Source organism: Typopeltis vanoorti, chromosome 10 (genome assembly GCF_054136105.1).
Source record: "Typopeltis vanoorti isolate ZY-2024b chromosome 10, IOZ_Tvanoo_1.0, whole genome shotgun sequence".
Classification (NCBI taxonomy): Eukaryota; Metazoa; Arthropoda; class Arachnida; order Uropygi; family Thelyphonidae; genus Typopeltis; species Typopeltis vanoorti.
The window spans coordinates 51,183,785-51,202,239 of NC_143558.1; the positions used below are offsets into that span (position 1 = coordinate 51,183,785).

At 34.3% G+C, this 18,455-nt stretch overlaps 1 protein-coding gene across 1 annotated transcript in view; it reads left to right on the forward strand.

Annotated features, from left to right (window-relative positions):
• The first annotated feature begins 958 nt into the window (after positions 1-958).
• Positions 959-18,455, forward strand: part of LOC150102413 (calmin-like) — a 291,766-nt gene continuing 274,269 nt past the window's right edge. The window contains exon 1 of the mRNA XM_090399572.1: positions 959-1,079. The gene's annotated coding sequence lies outside the window, so the exon portion shown is untranslated. The remainder of the gene's footprint in view (positions 1,080-18,455) is intronic.

An 18,455-nucleotide genomic window follows, 5' to 3' on the forward strand; every position in this document is an offset into this window, starting at 1 on the left:
ATTGGACTACAGTAGTTAAATAATTTTTTGTCATGAATTTCATGAAATATCCCCGATGCCAACATCTAAATTCAGATGATTTAAGTATTACCTAATCCTCTCATTGATAGACATCTGCATTTACATTTGATTTTTTTGTAAAGAATTTTTATGAGGTTTCCTCATACAAAATTTCATTAACATTTTTTAAATTATTTAACTCTATTGTTAAGCACGGAGAAATTAAATACAGATTTTATGCTGAGACATTCGAAATGCGGTATTATTTTGTAATTAAATTAAATTAATTACAAAATTGCATAGCCGAATGTATGTGCATAGTATGTACATACATTCGGCTTTGCAATAATGTTGGCTCTTTAGTATCCATTGTTTCTATCTTTCTCGTCCTCCTATTCAACACTCCCTTGCGCAGTTTCCAGGAATGGTCACCAGTTCTTGTTCCTTCCTTATTTTCCACTATCTGAAAAATCTCTCTCGTATCCATTCGATAAACCTCGCAAGAGCTTACACTTGTCGATAATGTCACCCCCCCCCTTCGCCTTCGAGATCAGCCAAACTCTGCAGATTACATGACTTCAATCTATCCTTATAATTATTTATTTATTTAATTGTACAAATAGGATTATATTGCGAACATACTCTATAAATAGATATAATTAGAATATTTGAAATAACTTTTCCCCCCCTTCAAACCTTCCGAAAGTAGATTATGGGTCATCGCAAACTGACTCCCTTCACGTACAGATAGGTTGAAGTCAAGAGTGATATTCACTACGCACCTATTTTTATTTTTATTTTTTATTCTGGAACTATTCATGAGATATACGAAAAACACTTCAAATTCACTCAAAGTCCGGGAGATGGCACTGCACATGGATAAATCTAAAAATGTTTACTAGCGCAGCGCGTGTTCAATGTTTGCCATGCTTTCCTATTATAAGACTGGAAGTAAGTCGTCAACTACGGCTACTTCAAGCGTGCTCTCAGCGAGATCTTTAGTTCTGTAGAAGTCAAGGAACTTCCCCAGTTTTAATTGCTACAGCTGCTCTCGAAAGACTTTTACTTCGAAAGACGAAGTAAGTGAAAATATCTTATCGATGTGTGCGCTTCAGTTAGGCGATAATATTCCTTTCATGGATGCAGTGCATGACATTTTATTTATTCTATATGTATAGAGTTTGATAAGTCAATTGAGAGAACAAGTAGGTGGCTATCGCTGATAATACATGATATTTACGATATATATACCGTAGTTTATATTTGGAAGAATGAGATAAGAAAATAATACATTTTACGTTTAAACAGTATAATAATTCGAAAATAACGCAGGCTCCAGTGATGAATAATATCAGTACAGATTTATGGATTCGAAGATCGTTTTGCGGCAGTGACTTTATTGATATATCGCTATTTATTTATTTATATATAACTAAAGCTTCAATTAAATAGTAAACAAGAGAGAGGGGAAGGAGATCACATCTAAGAATGCCCATGGCATGCGTAAACTTAGAAGTTACGTGGATAGGAAGCGAGCGAGAAATTTTAAATGTATAATTACAGAAACGTGAAACAACGTGGTATCGATTTTACCGCTAATTACAATATGCCCAAACTTTTTTTAAATTTATGAATTGACGTTTTTGGCTAATTTTTACAATATAATTTCTCAACATTTATTCCCTTTAATCCTGATCTGATTGGGTTTGGAGGGTTGGTTCTGTGAAACACTTTGAAAAACACTTCTCTAAACTAGAGAAAAATAAGTTTGTAGTCCATTAATGTAATTCTACATTTATAAAATCGCAGCACTACATTATATATATATATATATATATATATATATATATATATATATATGAACTGGCAAAGTCTGCATGCTTATATATAGATATACAGGTAACCCTCGTATAACGCGGTACCTATACAACGCGGTCTACAAATTGTATTATTTTGTAACCCTTGTTCAACGCGGTACTTATACAACGGATTTCGATAAAAAACATGGTCTACAAATTGTAGTAACCCTTTATCTTTTCATATATTTTGCACCGCTCGACTTAAAAATCAAATTTTATCTTCGTTAAATTTGCATCTGCCCGTATCGCGCATGTACGAATAACGTTTCTGGCGAGTTGGGTGAAGCGAAAACGCTTTTCATATTCCCCTTTGGCTGTAAAGGAAGAACTATGAATGGAGTTTATGAAAGCTCGCCCAGTGAAGGCAGTGGAATTAGCTGTGTTCAGCTGGACATAAGACTGACTTGGGCCTTTTATATTTGTAGCTTTCTGCTTCATTATATTCCGAAGCTTCCTTGATCAACGGGTTTGGGTGGTTGCTTGTCTTGGTCAAGAACTTCTCAGCTAGATCTAGGAGAAGGGAGGAGATGTCAGGAATGTTGAGTTCTCTATGGATCTGGGAGTTTCTAATAAACCAAGGGGCATCTAGAATCATCCTCAGGCACTTGTTCTGTAATCTCTTAGTTTTTGAATATTTGAATTCGCGGTGTGTCTTCATGCGGGGGATGCATAAGTGATGACCGGTCTTATTACCATCTTGTAAATTATTAACTTTGTTTGTGTATCTAGTTTGCTTTTTCTGTTGATCACAGGGTAGAGCTGTGCGATTACTTTGGATGTCTTCGAGGCTATGTGTCTTATATGATTGTTGAATTGGAGTTTTTAAAATTTATTATCAAGTATCACTCCAAGATATTTGACTTCAGTCTGCCATGGAATCTTAACTTCCAAAAGATGAATGTCCTCCATACTATGGATTTTCTTTCTAGGAAACAGTATGGCTGATCTCTTTTTTTTTGGGGGGGGGGTTTACTTGGACCTCCAGTCTGCTAGCCATTTTTCTAGTATATGAATACTGCTTAAGTCTTCTAGTTGCCAGTTTTGGGCTCAGAGATCTTGTCATTAATGCAGTACCATCTGCATATAATGTAGTGAATGTTGTTCTCGTGTTCAGAGGGATGTCTGCTACTTAGAATGAGAACAGGAGAGGGGCCAGAAGAGAGCCCTGAGGTACGCCTGCCAAGACCTTGCATCTGGGTGACATTGCTTCGCCGATTTTGACCTGCATATATCTCTCTTTCAGGTATGAGTGGATTATTTTAGTTAACTTGATTGGCAAGTTAAATTTTATGAGTTTATAAAGAAGGTCTTGATGCCATACTTTGTCAAACGCCTTCTCAGCATCGATGAAGATGGCAGCTGTATGGAGTTTCCAATTGTAGCCTTTTGTGATTATCTCCACTAGCCGGTGTACTTGTTGAACTGTGCTGTGGGTCTTGTGAAAGCCAAACTGTTTGAAGCCTTGTCAGGATCACTTTCTCTGTCAACTTTCCGGGGCTGGACAACAGGCTGATAGGTCTGTAGCTTTTGGGGAGTTGAGGGTTTTCCCCAGCTTCTTCAATGGCATGATGGTGGCTGTCTTCCAAGCAGTGGGAAAATGCTGGTATCTAAAAGTGGCATTGGTAATTGACGAGATGGACTATGGCCTTTCTTGGAATTAGTTTTATTATTCGGTGGTTATGCCATCTGGGCCTGGTGACTTTTTACTGTTTAGATTAGTTAAGATATTTATTATTTCTGCCGGAGTAGTAGGAGTGATATGTTATGAATTATCAATATGCTGTCGTAAAGTTGTCCTAACATGACGGTGAATCTTGTATACAAGGTTAATATTTATATTTGCATAAGATGGATTGCATGGTTCAAGGTTATCTATTAGTGCTTCAGCTTTCTCTTTATCTGTATGAACAATCCCTTTCTTGGTTTGTATAGGGGATATAAGTTGCTTTTTGGTGCGGATGGCTCTCAAGAATTTATCGCGCATGTAGTTATAAGTAGCAAATTTATATTAGGGGAAATACCTTTAGCACGCATGTTCGTCAATTGTTTACCGTATTGGTTACTACAATTTTTATAGTAATAGCCACATAGAAGACTTTTGTGATATCGTTGAAAACGAAGTTAGTGAATTAATTGACGGGGAAATTATTATTATTATTATTCCTAATACCTCCAAGGAGTCCGAAGACTCATCGCGGGAGGACACCTACAACTGTCTCAACCATTACACCGAACCTCTACTACGAATCATCTCCATCAACGCCATCTACCGCCCACCTCCACCACCACCACAACTAGTATTTTTTGTTCTGTAAATTGCGTGTATTCTGAAGGGCCTATTTGTCTGTCTGTATGCGGGATGAAAAACCCGAGTTTCCGGGAGAAAAAACCGTGCTACCTCCGTATGAGATCGGCTAACTCACCTTCGATTGAAATCGTCCAGATAAAGATTCTTCCAGTCTCGACGAGAATCGAACTTAGGCCTATTCCAATCGAAGGGCGCAATTTTGCCTAAAACATTTATGCATCATGGGCAATGAAGTTTTACGTACAGTTTGTATTTTTATAAGTTTATACTATGTATTTTGTTGCATAGTATATGTTTTCTTAACTTACGTGAATTACCTGAGTTAAATTATATAAAAAAAAAAAAACAATTTCGGAACATAACCATACTTTTTCTATGTGATCTGAGTCTCGCATAATGCGATTTATATAACGCGTCATTTCTTTGGAACCTAACATCCGCGTTATCTGTACAAGTATAATCACACTTTTATTTTATTTTATTACTATTGCTATTAATGCGACACAATATAGACGCGCACTCATGCAACTAATAATGCTTTTCTGTTTAATGGATCCAGAGAAGTTTTACAAAGTTCCCCCAATATTTTTTATTATTTTTTGAAAAAAAAAAGTTGTTATTATTTATTTTCTCAAAAGTCGAAGTTATTATCGCCAGCCTAGGTCAGAGTGGATAGCATTCCTGATCTACAACCAACAGGAGGTGGATTGGTTAGAATTCTACTTTTTACTATAAGATGGATGTTTGTACGTCTTCAGGTGATAGGCGTGTCCTCACCTTTGTGCGACTACTCAGCTTATTGAAGGCCCAAAGTGTCTTGAAAATTTATGCGGTGTCTGGTGTCCAGAGCAGGATTCCCGGATTACCCAAATGGAATTAAGTATTAAATGAACTATGACACACCCTTTGATCGGTGGTATTCACAAGATGGTCCTGTTATAATGTCAACACGATTGACAACTTTATCCAAAAAAACACCTTTATAGCACAGAACTATGATGCAACATACGTCCTTTGAAAGACTTGGGTTCGATTTTCGTTGATGAGGCGAGAACATTTCTCAGAAATAAAAGTTTTTTTCAATTGAAGATAAGTTAGCTGATCTTAGGGAATGATAGGATTTTTCATGCTCTTTGAAAGAGAAAAACCGGCTTCGGAATATACCGCGAAATTCAGTAGACACTGGATTTGTAAGAGGCGTGAGTACAAGGTAGCACAAGGGATCGGGAACCTGTTCTAGGGATTAATACTGATAGCCTGTACTCCATAAAGCATCACAATCCTGGAATGGGAATGGTCCCTGGCAAGTGAACCTGGAACTATGGGGATCGACCTGAGAACTACCTCTCTATACTGACTAACAAAGATTCTCCGCCAAAGCAGTATAGACGACTCTATTCTTACTGACGTTCCGAAGGTTTACTTTCACGCATAACTACCGGCCTTGTGCCCGAGTGGTCAGCGTATCCACTCTCCAGCCACATGGCTGCAGGTTCGAATCCCACCAAGGGCATGGATGTTTGTGATTGTCTTACTAGCCAATTACCATATGTACTGCTGTGACCTGTTTACTGCCGCAGTATGACCTTTGATGTCTTGGCGCCATAAAAAAAAAAATCAAATCATGCATAACTGATTAAATAATTAAGTGCAGGGCAGTGTTAATGTACAGCCTTAACACAGGGGTTCCCAACCCTATGCCCGCGGGCACCATGGCGTCCGTCGACCAATTTCTGTGTGCCCGCTGCTGTTCAACCGTGTGCCGTATAGTTTGAAATAATCACGCAACAATTCATGGCATGCTATATGACGCATGCGTTAATGACACATGACGAGTATTAAACGCATACAATGTAAAGTAGACGCGCATTCGAAGTTGTTCATTCCAGTTTAAGAACTGGAATATCATCATATTCTCCTAATTATGAAGCACTGGCCAATGAAATGCAATGCTAAAGATCACACTAACTTACATATATATATTTAAATTTTTATATAATGTAAACTTTTAAGTAATAAAACATTTGATTATAATGTAAAGTTTGTATGTATTCATTTAACAAACGAATTCAAAAAATTTGCTTGAAAAAATAGATGGTGCCCGTCGCCCTATCGGTATTTTAGAATGTGCGCTAGGAAACAAAAAGGTTGGGAACCCCTGGCTTAACACATTCCATTCCATGGAGTGAGGCATTAACGCGCTCCATCTTCGACTCCTTATGTTTTCTCATTTCCTTAAAATGAGATCATTATCGCCGGTACGAAATACCATTATAAAGTAATCTTATTCAATAGTTCTGCTGTTTATTTATATATTTATTTATAATAATTCCATTCAAGAGTTTGGAAACTAGTAGTATATTAGTATCATTGGTGGGATGAGGATTCTGGTTTATTTTTCAATCCACATCGAATTTCCAAAATGCAAAGTGTGGTGTTGAAGCGCTTCTCAGTGAAAATCACCTACCACCTACTCGTATGCACGTTTACTGGCATCTGGCCTATATTCAGATAGCCTGTTGGTTGCACAATAGATACGCTGTCCTTTCGGGACCAAGGTCGACAATTTATTATACTTTTTTCTTCTTCTTTCGCAATTACCTTTTTCTTACTATCAGCGAAACAGAAAAAACAACAACTATGGAATCTTGTTTTTTTTTTTTTTCTTTTTCGAAACCAGTGATTTGCGGCATCGGACGGATGCACTCCCATCTTTAAAAGTTGTCATGATATTCTTGGTAGCTCAGTAAAAGCAGTTGGTGAATCACTGCTCTTATCTACCGTATTCCCTGCATCTGAGATAAGTAATCTTCATGAACTCCTATACGATTTCTTCCTTCCAATGCACGCTCTTCAGATAAAAAAATCAAACGTTTTACAGTCGTGACCACTTCCTTAACTGCTGCTGTTTAATCTGTATGGTGTTTAACATTTATTGTAAATGAGTTAGAGGAGATATTTAATTTTTGTTGATGAGGTTGATGATATTGATGAAATACTGATGCAGCAGCTGTCCAGAAAGGTTTAATATAATACGTCGAGTCTGTCGTTTTGAAATTCAATAATGGATGTTGCTATACTGGCGAAGCAATTGTGCAAGAATCGTAAAAATCTTGGGACGAAGTTTTTGTGAATATATTACGAGTTTTTTTTTTTTTTTTTAATTACTGCCAAAGTAACTATGTTTATGAGATCAGCATATATGTTAATCCTGTTCCGCTACTAACTCTGTACAAATCCCAAATCTGCTTAATCTTATCACGCTGCTCACATTTGAGATGATGCACTAAAAAAATCCTTGATGCTGGCCAGAAGAAGGCAATTCAACTAATTGATGATCCACTCTCTCTCTCTCTCTCTCTCTCTCTCTCTCTCTCTCTCACACACACACACACACACAACGAACCGTTTCTGCTTTGTGCCTTTTCTCTAGATACTTCCTTTGGTACTGTGGTACTGTTCCATTTTTTTTGTGTAACAGTACCGAAGGAACAGTATCTTATCCTTTCTGCTAAGTCTACAATAACACAAGCAGCAGCTTCCCAACATCAATTTACCAATCAACTGCTAACCCACCTAAACCGTTTCCGGTAGCATAAGAATATTATGGGATTGGGTAAGTTGCCAAGGGCGTCGGTATCAGAAGGGCACCAGTGACAGGATATTTCACCAGTTGATGAAACTGCAACACTATAAAAAGGCGCGTAGCTTGAATTTTTGTGCCCTTGAAAAATTCAAGGGCACCAAAATCCTACCTACGCTACTGCTAGTTTTTCCATCTTTTTTTCCATCTATCTCTATTCTCTCGCCTTCCCCGTGAAATATTCCTTCCCTAAGGGTTACAACCTTCAGCTGTTAAAAAAAAAAAAAAAAAAAAAAAAAAACATACCTCCTTTATTAACCCAATTTAATTTTAGTATCTTTATTTTCTTTTACCTTAATCTATTCTGTTCATTTCCACAAAGCGGATTTATTTATTTATTTATTTTTCATTCTATATCTCTTTGCTTATTGTTTCCATTTAACTATATTTTATAAAGCACTGATACTATGATGGTCTTGATACTAATCGGAAAATTTTGAATCAAGTACAGTATAGTCTTTTTCTTAAAAGAGCAAGAAACGAATATAACTTTTTTTTTCAATTGAAGATAAGTTAGTCTCGTACAATGGTGGTAGCATTATATTCTTTCTCCCGAAACCACTTTAAGAGCCTACACAGAATAGCAGTATCCTTCGACCTATTAAATATGGAATTGCCTACCTTGATAAATCCTGAGATTCTATTGAGTTGCCAAATAATTATAATAGTAATAATACTAATATTATTATTATTTCTTATGCAAATATAAAATCTTATATTAGTTACAAAAAGTACAAAAACACATTGTTATTTTGTTTGTGGGATATTCTTGGATGAAGACTGTTAAATTGCGATCATCCCTAGATCCTCCATTATACTGTATAATAATCATCTCATCATCCGGCTATTTGTTGTTCCTGTAGTGCAGTCCGAGGCGGTGCTCTTTGGTTGAAAAATCTGGGCTCGAATCTCACTTAGTACACGAGACATTTTTATAAGGACTTCTTCAAGTAAAGCTGAGTTTATCTATCTTTTACCAAAGTAGAAGGAATTTTTTTCCTCCCGCATGCAGACGTACCAGAGAATGCATCTTCCTACGATGTAACAAATCCCGTCTGTTTAATGGGAAACGGTGAGGTATGGGTTGGTGATAAAAAGTTAGTCCTTACCTAGCGCCCTCTCCTCTTGACATATTTTTGATGCGTTGTGCATTTTCTGCCGAGGGACTTAATTCACTATGTGCGGCAGGCTCTCCCCTAATATTTGCGGGGAATGGGACAAGAGTACAAATCGAGACCCACATATTATATGTCTAATTATTTAAAAGTCATAAAGCAAGCTAATAAACTGTTAAAGAAAATAAGTTCTATCCTCCTACTTTCACGGGAAAAATAAAACTTCATAACGACAAAATCGAAAAATATGTTTACAGTTATGGTTTTTAAATGACTGAAAGTCGACAAAATATCAAACATTACATAATTATTATTGTGTATATTTGGGTGTTCTGTTGATGGGCCGGCGATGTTTGAATGAGTAATAAAATAAAGACATGCATAATTCATAAATTATTATATATTTATTCTATAAAATATATTTTTCCATAAGATTGATTCTGAATATTTCATTTTTATCTCTTATTTAATAAATAATAATAATAATTATTATTATATTTTGTGTTTGTGATATGCGGACTCTCTCAAGCGCGAGGCTCGGGATAGTGCATCTCTTGTTCGAAGTGAAGGCTGCATTGCGTGTGCGGTGTCAAAGCACACTGTAACATTAGTTAGATGTTTGAAAACAATCTTATATCCTAATTTAAAGGAAAAGGTCGTTGGCGTTGTTCGTCCGTCAGCTTTTGACCTTGAACAGATAAGACTTCACTTCTTCCACCTGCAAGAGATTGCGCTATATCCTGATTAAAAGAAACGTTTATCTCTTGAAACAAGTTCTGTAGCTGAGAGAAACGAAATTATCTCGAAACTGAATATTTGGTGAGAAATAAAACCCAACTGGAGTATTCCTCTAAAAAAAAAACAAAAAGTGTTCCACAGATTTATGTTAGAGATATGCTGATTGTACGCTGTTAGAGAAACGGATACAACAAAGCGCTATGAAGCCAGTGTATTACGTTTATTAATTGTTATTTTCTCAGTTTGATGCTGTGAAAAGCTCTGTTAACTCCATAAGAAACCGGCTAACTCACCTTCAGTTAAAAGTCTTTAGAGTCCTTGCATCATCCATAGGCTTTTAATATTAATGGAACAATTATCGAAAATAGTCTGGAGTCTTATACTAAAACTAATTTTTCCAATGAAAAGTGAACTTGAGTTTTAGTATTTGCCATGAACAAAGTATAAGGCAAATTTTTTCAATGAGATAGGTTTGTATCTCATTGAAAGTATAGTATAGAGAATATTCAGATCAGGCGTCTTAATAGCGTTAATAGTTAAAATTTGATTTATCTTTATTTGTTTTTAATGGATTTATTTTTTTGGAACACTTTTAAGCCAATCCATTGTAAATTTTTTTGGTAGATATTCATTTCACACAGACACTGCGCACATTTTTTTTTTTTTTTTTTTTTTGAAATCGTTGTCTTGTTTGCATTTCCTATGCATAGTGAACAGTCTATTTATTAGAGACACCCGCATATTGGACCACCTAACAGGCTGGATACGCTGGGCATCGACTCCACTGGGTCTCGAAAAACTTCACAAATTCTTACCGATCTTTGACAGAATTCCAGATGGGGGATGAAATACTGTTTATTCCCGTAGTTTCGATAGATTTGCTGACGATTTGTTGCTGTCACAAACATTTCGTTCTTTCCGCATCCCAAAGATCCTCAATGAGATTCAATCCATTGTACGTTCATTGATTGCCTTATACAGTATTAATGGACAAACATATAAACGGCGACATTGTTCTGAAACTATATGAAAGAACTTGCCTTGGTGTAGTGTTGGAACATTGTTGCCGACCAAGTTGAGGTTAGCTATACCGTTCAAAGTGCATAAGCAGTCCTAAGAAAATATGCATGAAACAGTCAGTCAATGGCCCCCCCCCCCCCACTTTGTATTATTGTGACCAAGTATGATAGGTTTGTGGCGTCGTGCTGTTATCGCTATGTTTTTGTCTGCTCGTTTCTTTTGGATTTACTGCCGAAGCCACAAAGGCTACGAGACCAGTATTGTAAATAACCTATAGCACATAGGATTAATTAATTTGCAAAATCTGCTCTAGAGACCAAAGATCTCAAGCCACTTCAAGCTTTCGATAAGAAGATGATTTCACACTGGCGATCATAATCATTGGATTTGTCCAGTTTATTGCATTTCGCAATTGTTCTATTTCTCTCATCGATCAGCTGTTTTCAACCACATGCCAAACGTCTTCTGCGTATCGTTCTGTGTATCTCAGTATACCGGAGAAACTGATGTACTTGGCCATTTTTAGATCAAGTACATCAAGGTCTAACTGACCAAGGTCAGATATCTCGAAAATTGTCGCAGGGCGACAATTTGGTTGTCTCTTCGGAGTTACTCGAGTCACAACATTTGCTCATTATCACAAACACACTTGAAAGCAAATACTATCGTCTGGAGAAATCTGCTATTTATAGCCTATACCAGCAATGTATTTATAGACTCATATTTTAAGTAGTGTGCTTCACAGAATACGTAAGCACCTCAATTGCTTTATTAAACTATGCAGAGCTCTCTCTCTCTCTCTCAATCACAATTTCTTTGTCACAATTTGTTCGTAAAGCCATCTCAGTTTTCATTTTAGTAAGTCAGTTTGAATTCAGTGCATCTCCGTACACATTTCTTGAAATTGTATTGGAACAAAATAAATGTTTTGGTTCAAAACGGGTTTAACCTATGTTGTGTGTATATATATATATATATATATATATATTCCTCAGACTTCCTGGATTTTGATAAAATTTGATATTTGGATTTTTTACTAAATTGTCTAGAGATTTCAATTTTAGTTTTAACAGAGCAGTTTAAATCAGAGTTATAGGAAGATGAATTTTTTTATGATAATCAAATTATTTCCATGTTTGTTATGACTTCTATAAGTGTAATAAATACGTTGCATTGCTTCCGTCTCAATGTAGGTCATCCCAGCATCAGAGCCATTTTCTGTACGGAATGAATTGCGCTGTTGCTGCTCTAGGAGCAAGCTAACGAGGAGAGGGGGGGGGGGGGGTTGAGTTACCGGAAGAGTCATGACGCGTGGAGTGGGAGAGGATGAAAGTCAAATAGTTACAGAATATAAAACGTGGCCGTCCTGCATCTATCAGCGGAAATAAAACAACCGTCGTTTCTGCTTTAATGATCTCTGCTCTTAACACCTGTTTTCATGAGCGCATGGTTGCTTTATCATAACATTGCAGCACAATCAATTCGAACTGTTGCTGTTATAGCTCATACAAAACTCTATAAAATAATAAATAAATAAATAAATATCAGCAAATAAAATAAAGAAAATATATTTTAAATGATGACACTGATTAAAAATCATTTGTTGATAACTAAAAATTTAATGATGCTGATGTATTTCCGATAGCAAATCCAAATGTGCAATCTAAAAAATTCCTTTAATTGAGGATTTTTAAAATATATATATATGCTTCTCATACATTTTGGGAATAATTTATCACGAATAGTCACTTTATTCTCACTTTATTTTTCGCTTTGGTAGAGTAGGTGATGAAAAGGGGGAGCGGTTTTCATAGGACATGGCAATGGAGAAATGACACCACAGAAAATGGAAAAAGAGACACGTGAAATTATTTAACAAAACGAAACAAAGTACTTAACCGGTACTTTTAAATCTGTGTACATTGGCTGTTTATATTCATTTTACAAAATACTTTTTTCCCCTTCGTTGAGCATTATTTATTTTTATTTATTTTTTTTTAAATCATTTTTGTCATCGAACTTCTTAGCCAAACTTATATCTTGCTATACCTGTGACATATAACCTTGACCTGCTGAAAGAAAAGAAGTTACATTTTTACACCCTAAAGTACATAGAATCCACCCTTTTTATTCTTTATTTTATTCAATATACAAAAAATTTATTGACTAGTGTAATTAATGTGTTTCCGGACGCGGTGGCGACACGTCCTGTCCTTTCTAGAACGTGAGGCGTGAGGGATATTTATGTTGGATTTAAAAAAAAAAAAAAAAAAAAAAAAAAAAAAAAAAAAAAAAACGGATAATGATTTAGTCCCCCCCCCTTTTTTTTTTTTTGAAGAGGTAGAGTTTTTCACATGCAGAACAGATAAACTTGGTCTTACCAAAAGATAATATACCTGTCATCACTCAGTTTAAGTTTATAAGAAGCTAAGCTACTTGGCCGTAACCTAGCTTTGAAGGTCCTTCAGCTATGCCACTGCTCTATGCTCCTCTTCCGGATCCACCACCAGTGTTATTTAGTCAATAGCACAATTTTATCTCCAAGCATGTGGGAGAAAACTTTCAAAGATTAGGAATTAGTAGCACGAAAGTTTCAGAGAGGAGTAAAACTTTTGAAATGATAGTGATGAAGTGGAGGGAGTGGAAATAATTGTTTTTATTATTGTGGGAGGGAACTAGCTTTAAGGTAGCAAATAGGAGGCTATATTTAAATTCACATATTAGTCACAGATAGATGCGATAGATGCTATCTATATATTTATATAGATTTACAGAAATAGATTTATAGAGATTTAGAATTTAGAAAGCAACAAACAATCTTCTTCTTCTTCTTTATTTTTTTTTTTTTGGCTTTCATTGAAGTGTGTATTTGTCTATTATATAAGTTATCTCACGTCCAGTACATAATAACATGAGCTTATTAATAATATTATTATTTTATTTCATTTATTTATTTTTTGGCTTTCATTGATGTGCTATATCCGATTATCGCATATAGCAATATTGAACGAATATCTGTACAAGCGATTCAGCATTGCTTTGTAGTATTTGGCAAAACTGACAGTTCTTAATATTTTAAACTTTTAATTTTCTTGAGACAGACTTGATATTCGAATGTTTTATATATTTCAAGTCTAAACTATATATGCTAATTTTTGTAATTCGATTGAACCCATAATAATATTAGTACATGCATAAACTGATAATAATTTGAAATCTGTTGAAATATCCTTTAGTTTTTATTTTTCTGTGAATTTTATATCCTTAAATTAATTGAAACAAACAAACAAGCAAAAATATTTATCGCATTCCATTTTGTTGCTATCCTTGTTAGTTTTGCTTCCGAGCCAAGTGCCTCTCTGGCCACACCTTCAATCCTGCTCAGATATGGAAACGGTGCCAGGGACAGGGATCTGCCTCTTGAGATCTAGACCTCCGTCTTCGGGCACATTGTTATATTTTAAAGATTTTGGGGTTGAAATGAACGTTAGCGAACATTGTCAATATATATTCATTTTGCCTTTATCTGTATTTGTCGTGTTTATTAGACACGTTGCCTTATCATGCTTAAACCTGAAGAAAAGGATGTGAGGTAATTTGAAAGCCGCTCCCTCACTAATGCCTCCGGTTCTTTGGTGATGAGGGTATTGGACTCCGTGTCAGTATGTTACTTCCACATACATCGCACAGATTCTAAGTTAAATAGGTTGAAATCTGGGGGATGAAGAAGATAACCAATTACACTATCATGGTTCTCAAACTACTGACAGATACGTCTGCCGCGATAGTCAGATGCATTATTATCTCGAAAGTAGCTGTCAGTATAGAAAAGTAACGCTGTAGGATGTACGTGATCTGAAAAAAAGCTTAAATATGTACATAGTCCCCGAGAACTCTGGATGCTTTTATGACTGGATAAGCTCTCCCTCTTTCTCTCCAGGGTTTTGTTGTATGACAGTTATATTTCTAATATGGATTGGTGCGTTTGTGGGTCATATACTTTTTTTTTTCATTTTATTCTTTAAATTAATTCTTAAGTTACTAAAAGCAAACAAAATATAAGACAAAATATCAGCATGAGACTTAACCATAATACAAGAGGACCAATCACCTGCCAATATTCAAAAAAAAAAAAAAAAAAAAAAAAAAAAAAAAAAAAAAAAAAAACAAGGCTCTATCGAAAACTTGTTTAGAAAATTAAAAAAATTCATTAGATTTCTTTGCTTCAGGTTGATAATTATAAATATTTCTTTATAAACCAGTCATGAATTGGTTTAAATTTTGTTATATATGTGTATATATCTAGGATTACCATATTTAATGAAAGGAAAATACGGACAACAACAACAACAAAAAAAAAAAAACGGAAATTTACTGTTGCACAAAGAACAAAATACAGTGTCATTTTCTTCATTCTCTATTTCTAGATTCAGAAATTTAAATTCATTTTGTAATTCTGTATTAAAATTACACTTTCTTATGAAGTTTTTCTTTTGATAACTTTTGACATCACGGATTATTTTAAATACCTATAAAATTAGATGTCTTATTTTACCTGAATATTCACAATACAACTGTGCACGACAACACCGAATGCATGACATAATACAGCTGAAACTGTAGGAATAGGAGGAGTGATGACATAGGTGCAGGAATTGGATCAGTGATTCCCCTATTTCTATGTAAGAAAAATTCCCGCGAAAATCGTTTTGTGTTCATTTATTTTTCCTGTTACATTTTATACAAATAATAATAATAACAATATTTTTTAAATTATTTTATAATTTATATTTAATATTTTTATTTAATATTTAATAATAATAATACGGATATTTCGTTTATTTTACCGAATTATACGGACACGGACAGGGCATTTAAAATACAAAGGAGGTGTTACGTAATAATAATAATAATAATAAATACGGGCGTATGGTAACATTATATCAAGACCCCAGTCCTTAGGCTAGTTCCTTAGATATTAATTTAGTAATTTCGCCTTGGCTGCATGGAATTTGAAAGTTAAAATCTTTACTATAATTTTGTTTTATTTTTATTTTATTTTTATTTATTTTTCGGATAAATTTAATCAGTGCTTTTCTTCTTTTTTTATTTTTTATTTTTTTGTACAGTACTCAACGGTACGGCATACCGTTAATAGTGCTGTATGATATATAGATGATATATTTAGAAATTTCTAATATTCAGTAATTTTTTACACGCTTACCTAGTATACAAATAAGCTTGGTTATTTAAAAAAAATTACATTTTTGCTGCGTCTGCTCTTAAGCTATTTATTGCATAACATTTTTTTTATTGCTATCTAAATTTTTATTAAAAATCGTATTCATTTTACTTATTTTTTTATATATGTATTTGTACCATAAATTTGTGCTTAATAAACAACTGTGTGTTAATTTGTAGTTATTATTCCAAAAACATTCTCAGATTATGAAGTACAAATATCAATAAATAATTCTTTTAGTTTTTTTTCATATCCTTTTAATTTTCAGTTTTTCCTGTTAGCATAGAATGAGTACCTGCTGTTTTATTGAAAAAAAAAAAAACAGTACCCAGTGTGCATAATATTAGTACCTTGGGTAGTTAAGGGATTATTCAAGAACCTAAGACTCCAAACACAGAACTTTTTAAAGCTACTTGAAGCCTCCAATAAGCAATATGGTGCTGGACTCACACAGTCAATATAGATTATTTATCATCTAAATCCCCCGATGAGTCACTTGACTCAAGGAGGTGTTTGTATAATAATAATAATAATAATAATAATAAATATATTCACAAACACCTGTGCACATTGCCATTCCAACCTACAGCTTGTCGGTGGTAGAGCAGTGCCCATGTCTACTCTGCTAATTGTATCAGCAATTTGAGTCATCCCTATTTTGATTTCAAAATAAATAAATAAATTGTCTAATGCCAATTTTAATTTATTATGCCCATTTTTAGCAAAATTGGGGGCTCTGATTGGCTATGAGGCCAATGCATTATGTGTGTTCTTAGGCCAATTTGTGTGTTTTGCAGGACTAAAATTTCTTGAAGAAAAAATGTTGCCATTATCCTGTGAGACCAGCTAGCTTACCTTTAATTTAAAGAAAAAAAAAAGCGCATTTCATAATTGCATTTCCTTGTATAGTGACACCTGATGGAACTGGATTCGCTTTTGTGCATTTCACAAAATTCACAAGCACTTATTTAGATTAATTTTGTTTGTAAGTTATTCCTAGTTCTTGTGGACAGATTTTATTGAAATTCAGTATTTGCTATCCTTAAAAAATTTGTCAAGCTATTCCATTCCACACACACTCGCACACCCAATTTCTAAACCTTTTTTTTTTTTTTTTTAATTATACAAAGCAGTAATTATGGTCTTTCTGAATGGAATTTAATACAGGAATTCAGTTAAATTTGGAATATAGGAGCTCAATGAAATTTGGAATATAGATCTCAACATTAAATTTTTTTCATTCATTTTAATTTCATTCATCTTATCATGTGGGAATAGGCAAAACAAAATTACTTTAGTCAGAAATGGCTTTATAGTCGGTTGTTGTAACAATGAATAATTACACTCTCTAAGAATTCTATTATGAAACATATGCTTTTTTTATATTATATCTCTGATAATGTCCTGTCCACACACTTAGCGCTGCATTTTCTGCCAATGTACCATCAATTGGTAACTAAAATTCTAAATAACACGAAATCCTTTAATGAGACTGCATGTTTTTCCATTTTTAGAAAAATTTTTTAAAAAATGCAAAAGAGGTCATTAGTATATGTATAGAGAATTAATGAATATAGGCAATTGAAACACTGTTCAAACTTTGTAAACATTTTAGGTGATAAAGGTTTTCAACTTAAACAGATTTATGTGTTTTTCACAATCTTCAGTGAAAACTTTCATTTTCTGACTTAAGTCCATACTAATTATAGTTGTCCGTGTTTTAATCAATTAATTAGTATGCATTTATTTTTGGTGTGTTCCTTTAGAAAATAGATGGTTGCATTTGCAATGCATGCGATTGTTTGCTATCTGCATTGTCTGATAATGGAGGTTGCACCGCAGGGCATTTTACACAATTTTTTTTTTTTTTAATGTGAACATTTATTGAATATTCAGCCATAAAGGACATTACTTCACACAAACAAATAAATTAAAACTTAACCAAACTTAATTTTTTTAATTAATGCATACTAAATTTTACTTTAAAAAATGAGATTCAAATGAGGTTCTACAGTTTTGCTAGAATAAAACAGCAGACTTATGCTAAAATTTTCTAGAATAATAGTTGGAGGGGAAGGAGAAGGAGAAAAGTCATATGGTAATGTGACATCACAGCTGTAAGTGAAAACAAACTTTTAATGCATTCAGTAGAGTTTTTATATTTGCGCTTCAGAGCTTATTGTACCATAAAATACTTCAAAACTAAACAAGTGTATGATGCTGTTAAATTATGTACAAGCAACCTTTGTTTGGGACTGGACACAGTCCACAATCAGGCCTATGTCTGATGTAAATAATCAGGTACCTTTTTCTTTTTGATGTGTAGAAACCTGAAACCAAGAATTTATGGGGACATTGAAAGTGAAAATATTCATTATTGTAACAAATATTTTCATTTTATTGAATAGGGACTCCCCTAAATAACTTTGAGCACCAGTCTCCAAAGTGTGGGACTCCGCATTATTATAACTAATGTGGAGCCCCATATTTTAGGTAATGATATTACTAGGTTACTATTATTATTATTATC